Source organism: Canis aureus, chromosome 17, assembly GCF_053574225.1.
Source record: "Canis aureus isolate CA01 chromosome 17, VMU_Caureus_v.1.0, whole genome shotgun sequence".
Classification (NCBI taxonomy): Eukaryota; Metazoa; Chordata; class Mammalia; order Carnivora; family Canidae; genus Canis; species Canis aureus.
The window spans coordinates 11404548-11418490 of NC_135627.1; the positions used below are offsets into that span (position 1 = coordinate 11404548).

The 13943-nt window shown below is 41.2% G+C and overlaps 1 protein-coding gene and 1 pseudogene across 2 annotated transcripts in view; one reads left to right on the forward strand and one right to left on the reverse strand.

The window, feature by feature from the left end:
* Positions 1 to 13943, reverse strand: part of PCCA (propionyl-CoA carboxylase subunit alpha) — a 461536-nt gene that overhangs the window by 408216 nt on the left and 39377 nt on the right. The gene's annotated exons all lie outside the window — the stretch shown is intronic.
* Positions 4037 to 5019, forward strand: LOC144287440 (high mobility group protein B1-like; annotated as a pseudogene).

Consider the following 13943-nt stretch of genomic DNA (forward strand, 5'->3'; position numbering starts at 1 on the left):
CAGTATGTAGGTTCCTCAAAAAGTTGAAAATAGGGCAGCCCTGGTGGCCCAGAGGTTTAGCGCCAACTTTGGCCCAGGGCGTGATCCTGGAGTCCTTGGATCAAGTCCCACGTTGGTCTCCCTGCATGGAGCCTGCTTCTCTCTCTGCCTGTGTCTCTGCCTCTCTCTCTCTGTGTTTCTCATGAATAGGTAAATAAAATCTTAAAAAAAAAAAAAAAAAAGTTGAAAATAGAGGTACCCTATGACCCAGCAATTGCACTACTGGGTATTTACCCCAAAGATACACATGTAATGATCCAAAGGCACCTGTACCCCAATGTTTACAGCAATGTCCACAATAGCCAAACTATGGAAAGAGTCCACATGTCCACCAACAGATGAATGGATTAAGAAGAGGTGGTATATATATATACACACACACACAATGGAATACTGACTCAGCCAAAAAAAAAAAAAGAAAGAAAGAAATCTTGACATTTGTAACAATGTGGATGGAACTACAGGGTATTATGCTAAGCAAAGTAAATCAATCAGAGAAACAATTATCATATGCTCCCACTCATATGTAATATCTAAGAAACAGAACAAGATCATAGGGAAAGGGAGGGAAAAATAAAGCAAGATGAAATCAGAGAAGGAAACAAACCATAAGAGACTCTTCTTAATCATAGGAAACAGGGGCTCCTGGGTGGCTCAATGGTTGAGTGTCTGCCTTCGGCTTGGGTCACAATCCCAGGGTCCTGGATGGAATCCCACATTGGGCTCCTGGTGGGGAGCCTGTTTCTCCCTCTGCCTGCATCTCTGCCTCTCTCTCTTTCTCTCTCTCTCTCTCTGTCTCTCATGAACAAATAAATAAAATCTTTTTTTTTAATTTATTTATTTATGATAGTCACAGAGAGAGAGAGAAAGAGGCAGAGACACAGGCAGAGGGAGAAGCAGGCTCCATGCACCGGGAGCCTGATGTGGGATTGGATCCCGGGTCTCCAGGATCGCGCCCTGGGCCAAAGGCAGGCGCCAAACCGCTGTGCCACCCAGGGATCCCACAAATAAATAAAATCTTAAAAAAAAAAAAAAAATCATAGGGGGCAGCCCGGGTGGCTCAGCGGTTTAGTGCCGCCTTCAGCCCAGGTTGTGATCCTGGAGACCTGGAATCAAGTCCCACATCTGGCTCCCTGCATGGAGCCTGCTTCTCCCTCTGCTGTCTCTGCCTCACTCTCTTGTGCTCTGTGTCTCTCATGAATAAATAAGTTTTTTTTTTTTAAATCATAGGAAACAAACTGAGGGTTGCTTAGGGGAAGTGGGGTGGGGGTATGGGGTAACTCGATGATGGACATGAGGTGGACTTGTGATATAATGAGCATTAGATATTATATAAGACTGATGAATCACTGAACTCTACCTCTGAAACTAATAATACATTATATGTTAATTAATTGAATTCAAATTTTAAAAAACTGTCAGAATAAGGGGTGCCTGGGTGGGTCAGTTGGTTGGGCATCCATCTCTTGATTTCAGCTCAGGTCATGATCTCAGGGTCATGCAATTAAGCCCTGTAAGGGGCTCTGTGCTCAGTGAGGTATCTACTTCAGATTGTGTCTCCATCCTTTTCCCTCTGCAACTCCATCAAATAAATAAATCTTAAAAAAAAAAAAAACTTGTCAGAATAAAATATACATTAACAATATCAAGAACAGTATCAATCCTATGAATAATAACCAAGGTATCTAAAAATGTGGCAAGGATATCTTAAAGAATTCAGTATTAGAGTAGGCTCTAGAGAAGGAGTTGCCTTTTTCTGTGTAAGTAAAAATAAATATTTCAGGCTTTGAGAGGCACATAAGTCTCTGTTGCATATTCTTTTTTTTCTTTCTTTAACAGCCCTTTGAAATGTAAAAATTTTTAAATTAAAGTCTTAGTTTCTAATCCTTATAAAAAACAGAAAGGAGGCTGAATTTGTCCTGAGGTATGCTCTGCTACAGAGGAGTGCTATACTAAGTGCACTCCAGGAACCAGTGCCAATTGGCCAACCATGGGAGAGTTCTATGACAGTTCTGTAATATCTTCTAATGATTCAAGTATATATCCCAATACACAGTCTATGGTGTATTTGTTCAGGATGCTGTAACAGATATACCATAGACTGTGTGGCTTAAGCAATAACTATTTCTCACAGTTCTGGAGGTTGGGAAGTTCAGGATTCTAGAAGTTCATGTTCTGCTGGGGGCTACTTTCTGGTATGTAGATGGCCATCTTCTTTTATCCTCACACAGTGGAGAGCAGAGAAAGAGGAAGCAAGTTCTGAATGCTCACTCTATGCCAGAGACTGTTCTGAGCAAAAGAGTGTTTTGAGACAAAGCTGAAGGAAGAGGAAAGGCCAGATCCTGAAAGCATGTATTATGCTATGGAGTTTGGGGTTTTCATCTTCAAGGTCAGAACACAATGGAGCAAATGTGGGCCACATATGGTACAAGGCTATATTTGGTTTTAGCCCTCTGTGTGGTTGTGTGTGTGTGTGTGTGTGTTGCACACACCTGTGTACACATGTGTGCTTGTTAAATTAAATTAGTCAACTAGGGACGCCTGGGTGGCTCAGCAGTTAAGCATCTGCTTTTGGCTCAGGGCATGATCCTGGAGTCCTAGGATCGAGTCCCACATCGGGCTCCCTGCATGGAGCCTGCTTCTCCCTCTGCCTGTCTCTGCCTCACTCTCTTGTGCTCTCTGTCTCTCATGAATAAATAAATAAAATCGTTTTTAAAAATTAGTTAGCTATATTCAAAATATGGCAGCTTTCAAATGAAATTCCAAATTTTCTACTTCTCTTGAGATACTGAAAGATTTAACAATGCAGGGAGTGATTCCCACCTGAAAACATTCAAAGGCATCTCCGTGTGCCACACTCAACCCTTTATTTGTTCTGTTTAGGTGCTTGTGTTCTACATCCCTGTTTTTTGGGGTGGAAAACCTGAAGCATCTTAATCCAGGAAGCAATACTGTATTTGCATTTTAGAAAATTGGGGCACCTGGGTGGCTCAATCTGTTAAGCATCCAACTCTTGATTTTGGCTCAGGTCATGACTTCAGGGTTGTAAGATGGAGCCCTACATCCGGCTCCATGCTGGCCTGAAGCCTACTTAGGATTCCTTCTCTCCCTCTTACCCTCTCCTCCCTCTCCCTCTCTAAAAAAAAAATAAAAATAAAAAAAATATTTTACACCATTCTAGAACTAGTGCAAGATAAATCTCACAAATATAAGATGCAGCATGCATAAATAAATAACAAATTGCTGAAGAATATATACATTTGGACACTATTTTCACAAAAGCTTTAACATATGTGAAACAATCTCATATTATTGGAGAACACATACGTAAGAAAGGGACGAAACAGTGTATGGGAATACTAGTCTTAATTTTGAAAGACAAGTTGCCCTTCCTGAGGGAGTCTGTGTTTGTTTCCTAGAGCTGCCATAACAAAATACCACACACTGGGTAGCTTAGACAACAAAGATTTATTTTCTCACAGTTCTGGAAGCTAGAAACCTAAGACCAAAGTGCTGGCCATTCCATTTCTGGTGAGAATTCTCCCTGTCTTGTAGACAGCTGCCTTCTCATTGTGTCTACACATGCATTTTCCTGTGTGTGTCTGTGTTTGTAGAGGGAAAGAGATCTCCTTAAAAAAAAAAAAAAAAAAAAAGAAAGAGATCTTTTAAAGTCACTAATCCTGTCATTTCAGAGTCTGACCTAATAACCTCATTTAACTTTTAATTACTTCCATAAAGGTCCTATCTCCAAATACAGTACCATTGGGGGTTAGGGGTTCAACATATGAATGGGATGGGGGATACGTTCAGCCCATAACACTGTCCCATTAAGGGTCACACAGAGTACCCTCTTTGCCCATCAATGAAAATTCACATGTGTGGCATCTGGCTCCCGCTTTCACAGCCATTGAGCTCCATAGAGCTCCATAGAGACAGCACCGGGGCAAATGAGAGCCAGACAGGTACTGGGCAACTCTGTTGAGGAAGATAATTAAACATGAGCCAAGGAGAGCCTAAGAAGCCAACAGGCAAAATGTCATCATATGCATTCTTTGTGCAAACCTGCTGAGAGGAGCACAAGAAGAAGCACCCAGATGCTTCGGTCAGCTTCTCAGAGTTTTCTAAGAAGTGCTCAGAAAGGGATCCCTGGGTGGCGCAGCGGTTTGGCGCCTGCCTTTGGCCCAGGGCACGATCCTGGAGACCCGGGATCGAATCCCACATCGGGCTCCCAGTGCATGGAGCCTGCTTCTCCCTCTGCCTATGTCTCTGCCTCTCTCTCTCTCTCTCTCTCTGTGACTATCATAAATAAATAAAAAAATAAAAATAAAAATAAAAAAAAAAAAGAAGTGCTCAGAAAGGTGGAAGACCATGTCCGCTAAAGAGAGAGGAAAAGTTGAAGACATGGCTAAGGCAGACAAGGCCCATTATGAAAGAGAAATGAAAACTCTTGAATGTATCTCCCATAAAGGGAAACAAAAAAGAAGTTCAATGATCCCAATGTGCCCAAGAAGCCTCCCTCGGCCTTTTTCTTGTTTTGTTCTGAGTATCACCCAAAACTCAAAGGAGAGCATACCGGCCTATCCATTGGTGATGTTGCAAAGAAACTGGACAGAAAAAAAAAAAAAGAAACTGGACAGATATGGAATAACACTGCTGCAGATGACAAGCAGCTACTTATGAAAAGAAAGCTCCTAAGCTGAAGGAAAAATACAAAAAGGATATTGCTGCATACCAAGCTAAAGGAAAGCCTAACGCAGCAAAAAAAGGGAGTTGTCAAGGCTGAAAAGAGCAAGAAAAAGAAGAGGAAGATGAGGAAGATGAAGAGGAGGAGGAGGAAGATGAAGATGAAGAAGATGATGAATAAGTTGGTTCTAGTGCAGTTTTTTTTTTCATGTCTATAAAGCATTTAACCCTCCTGTACACAACTCACTCCTTTTAAAGAAAAAAATTGAAATGTAAGGCTGTGTAAGATTTGTTTTTATTTGTTTTTTAAGATTTTATTTATTCATTCATGAGAGACACAGAGAGAGGCAGAGGGAGAAGCAGGCTCCCTGCAAGAAGCCTGATATGGGACTTGATCCCAGGACCCCGGGATCACGACCTGAGTCCAAGTCAGATGCTCAACCACTGAGCCACCCAGGTGCCCCTAAGATTTGTTTTTAAACTGTACAGTGTCTTTTTTTTTGTATAGTTAACACACTACCTAAAGTGTCTTTAGATAGCCTGTCCTGGTGGTATTTTCAATAGACACTAACTTTGCCTGGTACAGTATGGGGGTTGTAAATTGGCGTGGAAATTTAAAGCAGGTTCTTACTGGTGCACAGCACAAATTAGTTATATATGAGGATGGTAGCTTTTCATCTTCAGTTGTCTCTGATGCAGCTTCTACAAAATAATTGTTGTTCTGTTAACTGAATACCACTCTGTAATTGCAAAAAAAAAAGCTGCAGCTGATTTGTTGACATTCTGAATGCTTCTAATGTTTCTGCCCAGGGAAGATTATTAGAGATGCAGTGACCAATGTTTCTATTAGGGGCTAGTCATGTAACCACCGTCTGCTCAGCATGTACCAAAACTCCAGATACCCAGAAGGAAAGCAGGTGTTCAGCATAAGCCACGTTGTTTGCACAGTCTGAGCACAGTGAGCCACTCTTACCAGTGGGGAACAGTGGGAACACTCCCAAAATCCAGCCAAGGGCTAACTATGCAAGCAGGCCCTTCTAAGTATCACTTCAGGCTTGCTGTGTTAACTCTCTTCTGCACACTTACCAATGACCCCCTCAGCTCTGCTTCATTGCTCTTACTTCCTTATTAAAGATCGCTAAGGGATCCCTGGGTGGCTCAGAGGTTTAGCACCTGCCTTCTGCCCAGGGTGTGATCCTGGAGTCCCTGGATCGAATCCTGCATTGGGATCCCTGCATGGAGCCTGCTTCTCTCTCTGCCTATGTTTCTGCCTCTCTCTCTCTCTCTGTGCCTCTCATGAATAAATAAATAAGATATAAAAAACAAAAAGATTGCTGAGATATCCAATGGCTAAGCACTAAAACTGGTACAGTTTTACATAAATTATTGTTTCTAGGATTAAATACCATTATTAATCAAGACCAATCATAGTATACCTTATGACTTAAAAGGCCCTGGAGGTTTATCGGTGTCCTTACAGACCATAACATGTTCTCTCCCAAAGTAACTATTGATTACATTCTTCTAAATTAATTATATGTCATACTTCAAGAGAGGATCCTACCCTCTTCCATCCTTAGTAATTAACCTAGTAGGCAAGCTCTTCAGTCTTATTACCACAGCAAAGACAGCTTGGTGACCACCTTACTCCAACAATGGATGTGGAAACACTTCAAAGCATAATCAAGGATGTTTAAAGTACATATTCTAACCTGCTTGCAACAAAATCCTGGCAAAACTAAAGACAGAAAAGAGAATAGAACCAAAGCTTCTTCTTTTAAAAAAAAATTATTTATTTATTTATTCATTAGAGACACACACAGAGAGAGAGAGGCAGAGAGAAGCAGGCCCATTCAGGGAGCCCAACATGGGACTGGATCCCGGGTCTCCAGGATCACACCCTGGCCCGAAGGCAGCACTAAACCGTTGAGCCACCTGGGCTGCCCTGAACCAAAGCTTCTTTGAGCACCTCCAAATGCATGGTAAAAAATTGCCCCAACATCGGGAAATGAATGTGTTTTGGTAACTGTGTGTTTATTATCGGAATCAAGTTCTCTCTTTTCAGAGAGCCACAACTTTACCAGCAGCATAGACTTTCCTACTTAAAGAATCTTAACATCCTCTCTCTCCAGGGAAGAAACATTAATTTCATTGAAATTTTCATTAAAAAAAAAATTTATCATTAATGAGTTTTATAAGGCTCAATACTTCACTGCCCATATCATCCTCCATCCTCAGATAATACAGAAAAGACAAACAGAATTCTCAACTCTAGTTAAATTTTTAGAAACTCTGGAACTTGGCCTAAATTGTTGCCTTTGGTCCTAATGACAATGAAATCAACTGCATAGCTGGCCCATTGACTCTCAACCTATTAATAGTTAGGCATCTTACCTACCTGTAAATGTCCCTAGTTATACACTTTGCCTTATTACAGGCTGATAGAGCCAGATATTACAAATGACTTACATGATATATTCAGTTAACTTTTTTAAAGTTATGGTCAAGTATAATTAATGTAAGATTTACCATTTTAGCCATTTTTAAGTTCAGTGGTATTAAGTACATTGATATTGTATAAACCATCACCACCATCACCACCAAAAGTTCTACCATTGCTAGAACTTTTCTCATCTTGCAAAATTGAAATTCCATGTTCATTAAACTGCCCCTTTCCTCTTCCCCTAGACCCCAGCCACCATTATTCTACTATCTGTCTCTATGAATTTAACTATGCGAGGTAGCTCATGTAAGTGGAATCAATGCACAATTTTATCAACAGATATGAGTTGCTTATCTAAAACATCCTTCAAGGGGATCACTGGGTGGCTCAGCAGTTTAGCACCTGCCTTTGGCCCAGGGTGCAATCCTGGAGTCCCGGGATCGAGTCCTGTATCAGGCTCCCGGCATGGAGTCTGCTTCTCCCTCTGCCTGTATCTCTGCCTCTCTCTCTCTATGTCTATCATGAATAAATAAATAAAAATATTTTAATAAATAAATAAATAATCCTTCAAATCCTTCAATAATCCCTATTCACCATTTAAAATCCAGAGGAGGGATCCCTGGGTGGCGCAGCAGTTTGGCGCCTGCCTTTGGCCCAGGGCGCGATCCTGGAGACCCGGGATCGAATCCCACATCAGGCTCCGGGTGCATGGAGCCTGCTTCTCCCTCTGCCTGTGTCTCTGCCTCTCTCTCTCTGTGACTATCATAAATAAATAAAAAATTAAAAAAAATAAAAATAAAAATAAATTAAAAAAATAAAAATAAAATAAAATCCAGAGGAAAAAATTTTAAAAATAAATAAATAAATAAAACCCAGAGGAGGGCACCTGGGTGGCTCAGCTGGTTGGGCATCTGCCTTTGGCTCTGGTCATAAACCCATGAGTCCCTGCATAGGGCTCCCTGCTCAGCGGGGAGCCTGCTTCTTCTCCTCCCTCTGCCCTCCCACTCCCTGCTCCCCACCACCTGGCTCATGCTCCCTGCTCACTCTCTCTGTCTTGCTCTCCCTCTCAAATAAGTAAATAATATCTTTTAAAGAATAAAAATAAAATAAAACCCAGAGGTGTCATCTTAAAAAGACATGAGAAAAACACTGCCCTTGAGCTCAGTAGAAATTGTGCCTTATAGGCACTATTCTTAATAACTAACACAGCACCTATACCCTAGTATGTTGATCCTTGCTTCCTGTGTGTTAATGAAGGAGAAAGACGCCCTCCTTGACTCAGAAAGACTGTTCCTGCTATAGACCTCAACCGGAGAATTCTTAGGAGTCCTCCAGAAGCCAAAAACTGCAAGAAAACAGCTTCCACTCTGGACTATCAGAAAAAACTAATGACTGCACAAAGGCAACCACCCAAGACCCAGAGAACATGGGAAGTGAGGGTACTGGCACCACACATGGTCACGCTTCAATCTGTATGCATGTTTTAATTTTCCTAGGTATTTTCCTTTACCTCTTTGGGTTTAGGTTCTGAATTGTTGACAGCTTGTTACCTCTTAACTATGGTACCTAGAAGCAATGGTTTGCTGGAGCCAAATAGAATCAGCTAAGGGGAATCAATTGTTGAGTTGTCAGGAGCCTTGCTGATTAAATTCTTGAAAGAAATCAGCCTGTGGAAACATTTATGCCATGGAAAACAGAAAACTACGTATCAGGGCCTCCCCGACTCCTGCTTTCCCAGAGAATCTATCGTTAAATATTTACCAGCACACCACTTCCTAGAAGGTCCCTGTCCTTTAATATTGTCCTTTGCATCCTTAGTCACTCCCACACATATGTCCAACTGATGACAGTTTGCTGATGATATGGCTAACATACACTGTCAAACTGCTGAATTTGTATTCACTTTCCTTTGGGAGACCACCCAGCTTCATTTGGGACCATTCCTTCAGTCTGGGTTGGTTTCCTAGGTAACTGGATGCAGTCATGAAGCAACTTTTTGGATGGCAAACACCTCATAGGCCAGGCAACCAGGAATCTGAAACTCCTTATCACATTGTACCGGAAAGGAAGAGTCCTATACACTTGTAAATCTTCCAGGAGTGCTAGTCTTTTCAAGGAAACTTTCACAGCCACAGATCTTTACAAAGTTGGAAACAGATGGTGTACACTCAGGGGTCATCCCATCTTTGCACACCTTACAAGATGGCACGCCATGAAGGCTCAACCTGGAGCTCTCACTTTAGATCTAGCTCCTGATTTCTCCACTCTAAATTCAGTCACTGATGCTGCACTAATCTTGATGAGTGACACAATCGCTCAAAGTACCACAGGACATCTTTGCCCACAAAAATTGGGGGCTGCACTGAAAACTAGCTGCCAGTTCCTTTCAGACCTTGTTTGGCTCAAGGCAAGATGTTCCTTACTAGAGAGAGATGAGAAGATATAGAGTATTTCTCAATCTTGTCTGAGAAGTGCAAGCACCACTGCTTGTCAGTGCAAGCCCAAACAACTCAGCATGGCCCTGTTTCATTCCTGCCACCAGAAAACTAAAACTACCCACACATGTGGAGTGATCCAAACTCTTCACTTTTGGCTCTCACTCTGAGCACTTACATTCTTTCTTAAAGCAGACATTGAGGGAGGCCTGGGTGGTTGAGCGTCTGTCTTTGGCTCAGGGCATGATCCTGGAGTCCCAGGACTGAGTCCCACATCGGGTTTCCTGCAGGGAGCCTGCTTCTCCCTCTGCCTATGTCTCTGCCTCTCTCTCTCCCTCTATGTCTTTCATGAATAAGTAAATAAAATCTTAAAAAAAAAAAAAAAAAAGGAAAAAAAGCAGACACTGAGTATTTTGTCTTAAAAAGAATGCTTCATTTCAGGCTGGGCTATTTTTCAGGCTGAGGAACTTCATGTGCTGAACAGTGATAGTTTAAACTCCTGTGAAATGCCAGGCTTAATTCAACTAATTATTTGTACAATTATTCATTTAATGTATGTATCTACTGTAAATTCTATTGCAGTAGGGTCTCTACCTTGATTATTTACTGTTGTATCTCCTATGCCTGGCTCACATACTAGGCACTATATATAATGAGTTGATATTGACAATTCTGACTCAAAGTTATCATCACAGAGATTTTCCTTTTTTTTATTTTTTTAATTTTTAAAAAAGATTTCATTCATTTATTTATGAGAGATACAGAGAGAGAGAGAGAGAGGCAGAGACATAGGCAGAGGGAGAAGCAGGCTCCATGCAGGGAGCCTGACGTGGGACTCGATCCCAGGTCTCCAGGATCAGGCCCTGGGCTGAAGGCGGTGCTAAACCGCTGAGCCACCCGGGCTGCCCTCCTTTTTTTTTTTTTTAGATTTTACTTTTTAAGTAATCTCCACCCCCAACATGGGGTTCAAACTCACAATCCCGAGATCAAGAGTCACATGCTCTACCCACTGAGCCAACCGGGTACCCTTATAGTGCTTTTTTTCCTTATCTTCCTAACTTGGAAATCTTGGTTTCTAATAACATTAATAGTTCCTTATTTGTTTTATTTTATAATATGTAAAAGCACAAGAACAACAATATTACCTGACAATAAACTTATTGAATACAGTTCAAAATATCTTCCTACTTTTATTTGTCCTTAGACTTCATGTGGGGAAATTGTTACAGTGTTTTATGTTCCAAAATAACTTTTAAGTAATTATTTTTTCAGGGCCCCTAGCTGGCTCAGTCAGTGGGGATGTGGGTTGCAAGTGATCTTGATCTGGGGGTTGCAAGTTCGAGCCCCACATTGGGTATAGAGATTACTTAAAAATAAAATCTTAAAAAATATATATTTTCTCAGTGTGATTAGTTGTTTTTTTTTGTTTGTTTGTTTGTTTGTTTTTTTATGATAGTCACAGAGAGAGAGAGAGAGAGAGAGGCAGAGACACAGGCAGAGGGAGAAGCAGGCTCCATGCACCGGGAGCCTGACATGGGATTCAATCCTGGGTCTCCAGGATGGCGCCCTGGGCCAAAGGCAGGCGCCAAACTGCTGCGCCACCCAGGGATCCCCGTGATTAGTTTTTATAGTCAGTTCCACTCAGTGGTTTCTGTTTGTGTTCAATTTCAGGGTTTTTTTCTTATTTATTTAATTTTATTTTTTGAATATTTAAATCATTTCCATGGTTCAGATGTCAAAGCTACATTAAAAGGGTAGCCAGGGAATTGACATTTTGCTCTCACCTTTACTCCTTTACACCCATTCTACCCATACTCAATAAGGAATCATTTCCACTTTCAAAAATATCTTGTTTATTCTTCCTTTTTTCATAAAAATAAGTATATATATATGTACAAGTATATACAAATATGTTTATGTGTGGATATGCCCTAGATTATTCAATCATTCTTCTCTTGATGGATACTTGGATTTGTTTTCAAGCTTTTCTGATCACAAGTAATTTCACAATGCAGAGTACACAATGCATATCATATTTTGCATATGTGAAGGTACGTTTTCAGCTAGGTTCCTAGAAACATAACTGAATCAAAGGGCAAATGCACATATAATAATTTTGTTAAATATTGCCCAATTTTCCCTCCAGAGAGGTCTTACCATTTTTCAATCCCACTAGCAATGTTTAAGAATACCTATTTCTGGGGCACCTGGCTAGATCAGTCACTGGAGCATGAGACTTTATTTGGGGGTTGTGAGTTTGAGCCTCATGTTGAGTGTAGAGATTACTTCAAAATAAAGTCTTTTATATTTTACTTTATTACTATTTTTTTAAGATTTTAATTACTTACTCATGAGAGAGACAGAGAGACAGAGAGGCAGAGACACAGGCAGAGGGAGAAGCAGGCTCCATGCAGGGAGCCCGACATGGGACTCGATCCTGGGTCTCCAGGAGCAAGCCCTGGCCAAAGGCTGCGCTAAACCACTGAGCCACCTGGGCTGCCCCACTATTATCTTTTTAAGTAGGTTCCAAGCCAGCACAGAGCCCCAACACAGGGCTTAAACTCACAATCCTGAGATCAAAGTTGAGTTGAGATCAAGAGTCAGCTGCTTAACCAACTGAGCCATCCAGGTACCCCCAAAATAAAGTCTTGATTTAAAAAAAGAATACCTGTTTATCCCTAAGATTACCAACATAGTGTGATGTCAAGCTTTGGGACTTTTAGCAGTCTAGAAGTGGAAAGGGTGTGAGATTTTACCTTCCTTGCATGATAACAAGATAGCCTTAGTGAGTGTTGCCAGAAGACCTTAGACTCTTAGGTCAAAAACAGGAGAATCTATTATTTATGGTAGAGCTGGAGCCTGAGCTTCATGTTGGCATTGGTTCATCTTGCCCCTCAAGTCCCATGGGGATGAGGAGGAGCAGCCTAGGTAGATGCTGTGTCCAGGTAAGTTTGTATCATACCAGAGGAACAGTGAGCCTAGGAAACCACCGAACTTATATAAGGGAGCTGCTACAAAACCCACCCAATCTTTACTCCCAAGGAAGATATTATTATCCTAATCAGAAAACAAATCTGCCCTCCACTGCATTTGCATTGCTTTCATGAAGAATGATGCTGAGCACTTTTTCAAATGTTTCAAAAGCAATTGCCTTTCATTTCCTGTGAACCATCTCAACATTTCTGGCAATTTTCCTACCAGGTTTTTGTCTTTGTCTTTTTCTTTTAACAATTGTATTATTAAAAAACAAAAACAAAAACAGTTATATTATACTATAATTTACATAGCATGATGCTCACCCATTTAAAGAGTACCATTCAAGGGCACCTGGGTGGCTCAGTTGGTTAAGTATATGCCTTCAGCTCAGGTCATGATCTCAGGGTCCTCAGATCGAGTCCCACATCAGGCTCCCCATTCAGCTGGAAGTCTGCTTCTCCCTTTCCTCCCCAACCAACGCCCCCCCCCCCCCGCTTGTGCGCTCTCTCTCTCTCTCTCTCTTTCACTCTCTTTCTCAAATAAATAAAATATTTAAAAAAATATTTTATTTATTTATTCGTGAGAGATACACAGAGAGAGAGACAGAGACAGGCAGAGGGAGAAGCAGGCTCCGTGCAGGGAACCCGATGTGGGACTCCATCCCAGGACCCCGGGATCATGCCCTGAGCCGAAGGCAGACGTTTAACTGCTGAGCCACCCAGGTGTCCCATCAAAAAAATAAAATCTTTAAAAAAATAAATAAAGAGTACCATTCAATCAGTAGTATATTTACAGATATACAACCATCACCATAATACAACTTTGGAACATTTTTAATACCCCCTAAAAATTCTCAGTAGTCATCCCTCATCCTGAACCCCCACCCCTGCCCCATCCAGTTCTAGGTGACCATGAATCTATTCTCCATATCTATGGATTTACCTATTCTATATAGGTATAGGTTTCATACAAATGGTATCACACAGTACGTGATCTTTTGTGACTGGCTTCTTTGGCTTAGCATGCTTTTGAGGTTCATCCATGTTGTAGCATCTATCAATACTCTTCTTTATTGTTTATGTATTTTTTAAAGATTTTATTTATTTAAGAGACAGAGAGAGAGCGCATGAATGGGTGGACGGGAAGAAGGAGAGGAAGAAGCAGACTCCCCATGAGTAGGGAGCCTAATATGACTTCATCTTAGGACTCTGGGATCATGACCTGAGCAGAAGGCAGAGGCTTGACCAACTGAGCCACCCAGGCACCCCCTTTGTTACCTATTGATAGAAATTAACTATTTTGTGTAATTTAAACTGAAAATATTTTCTGCCAGTTTTCCATTTTTCTTTTCACTTTTATTATGATGA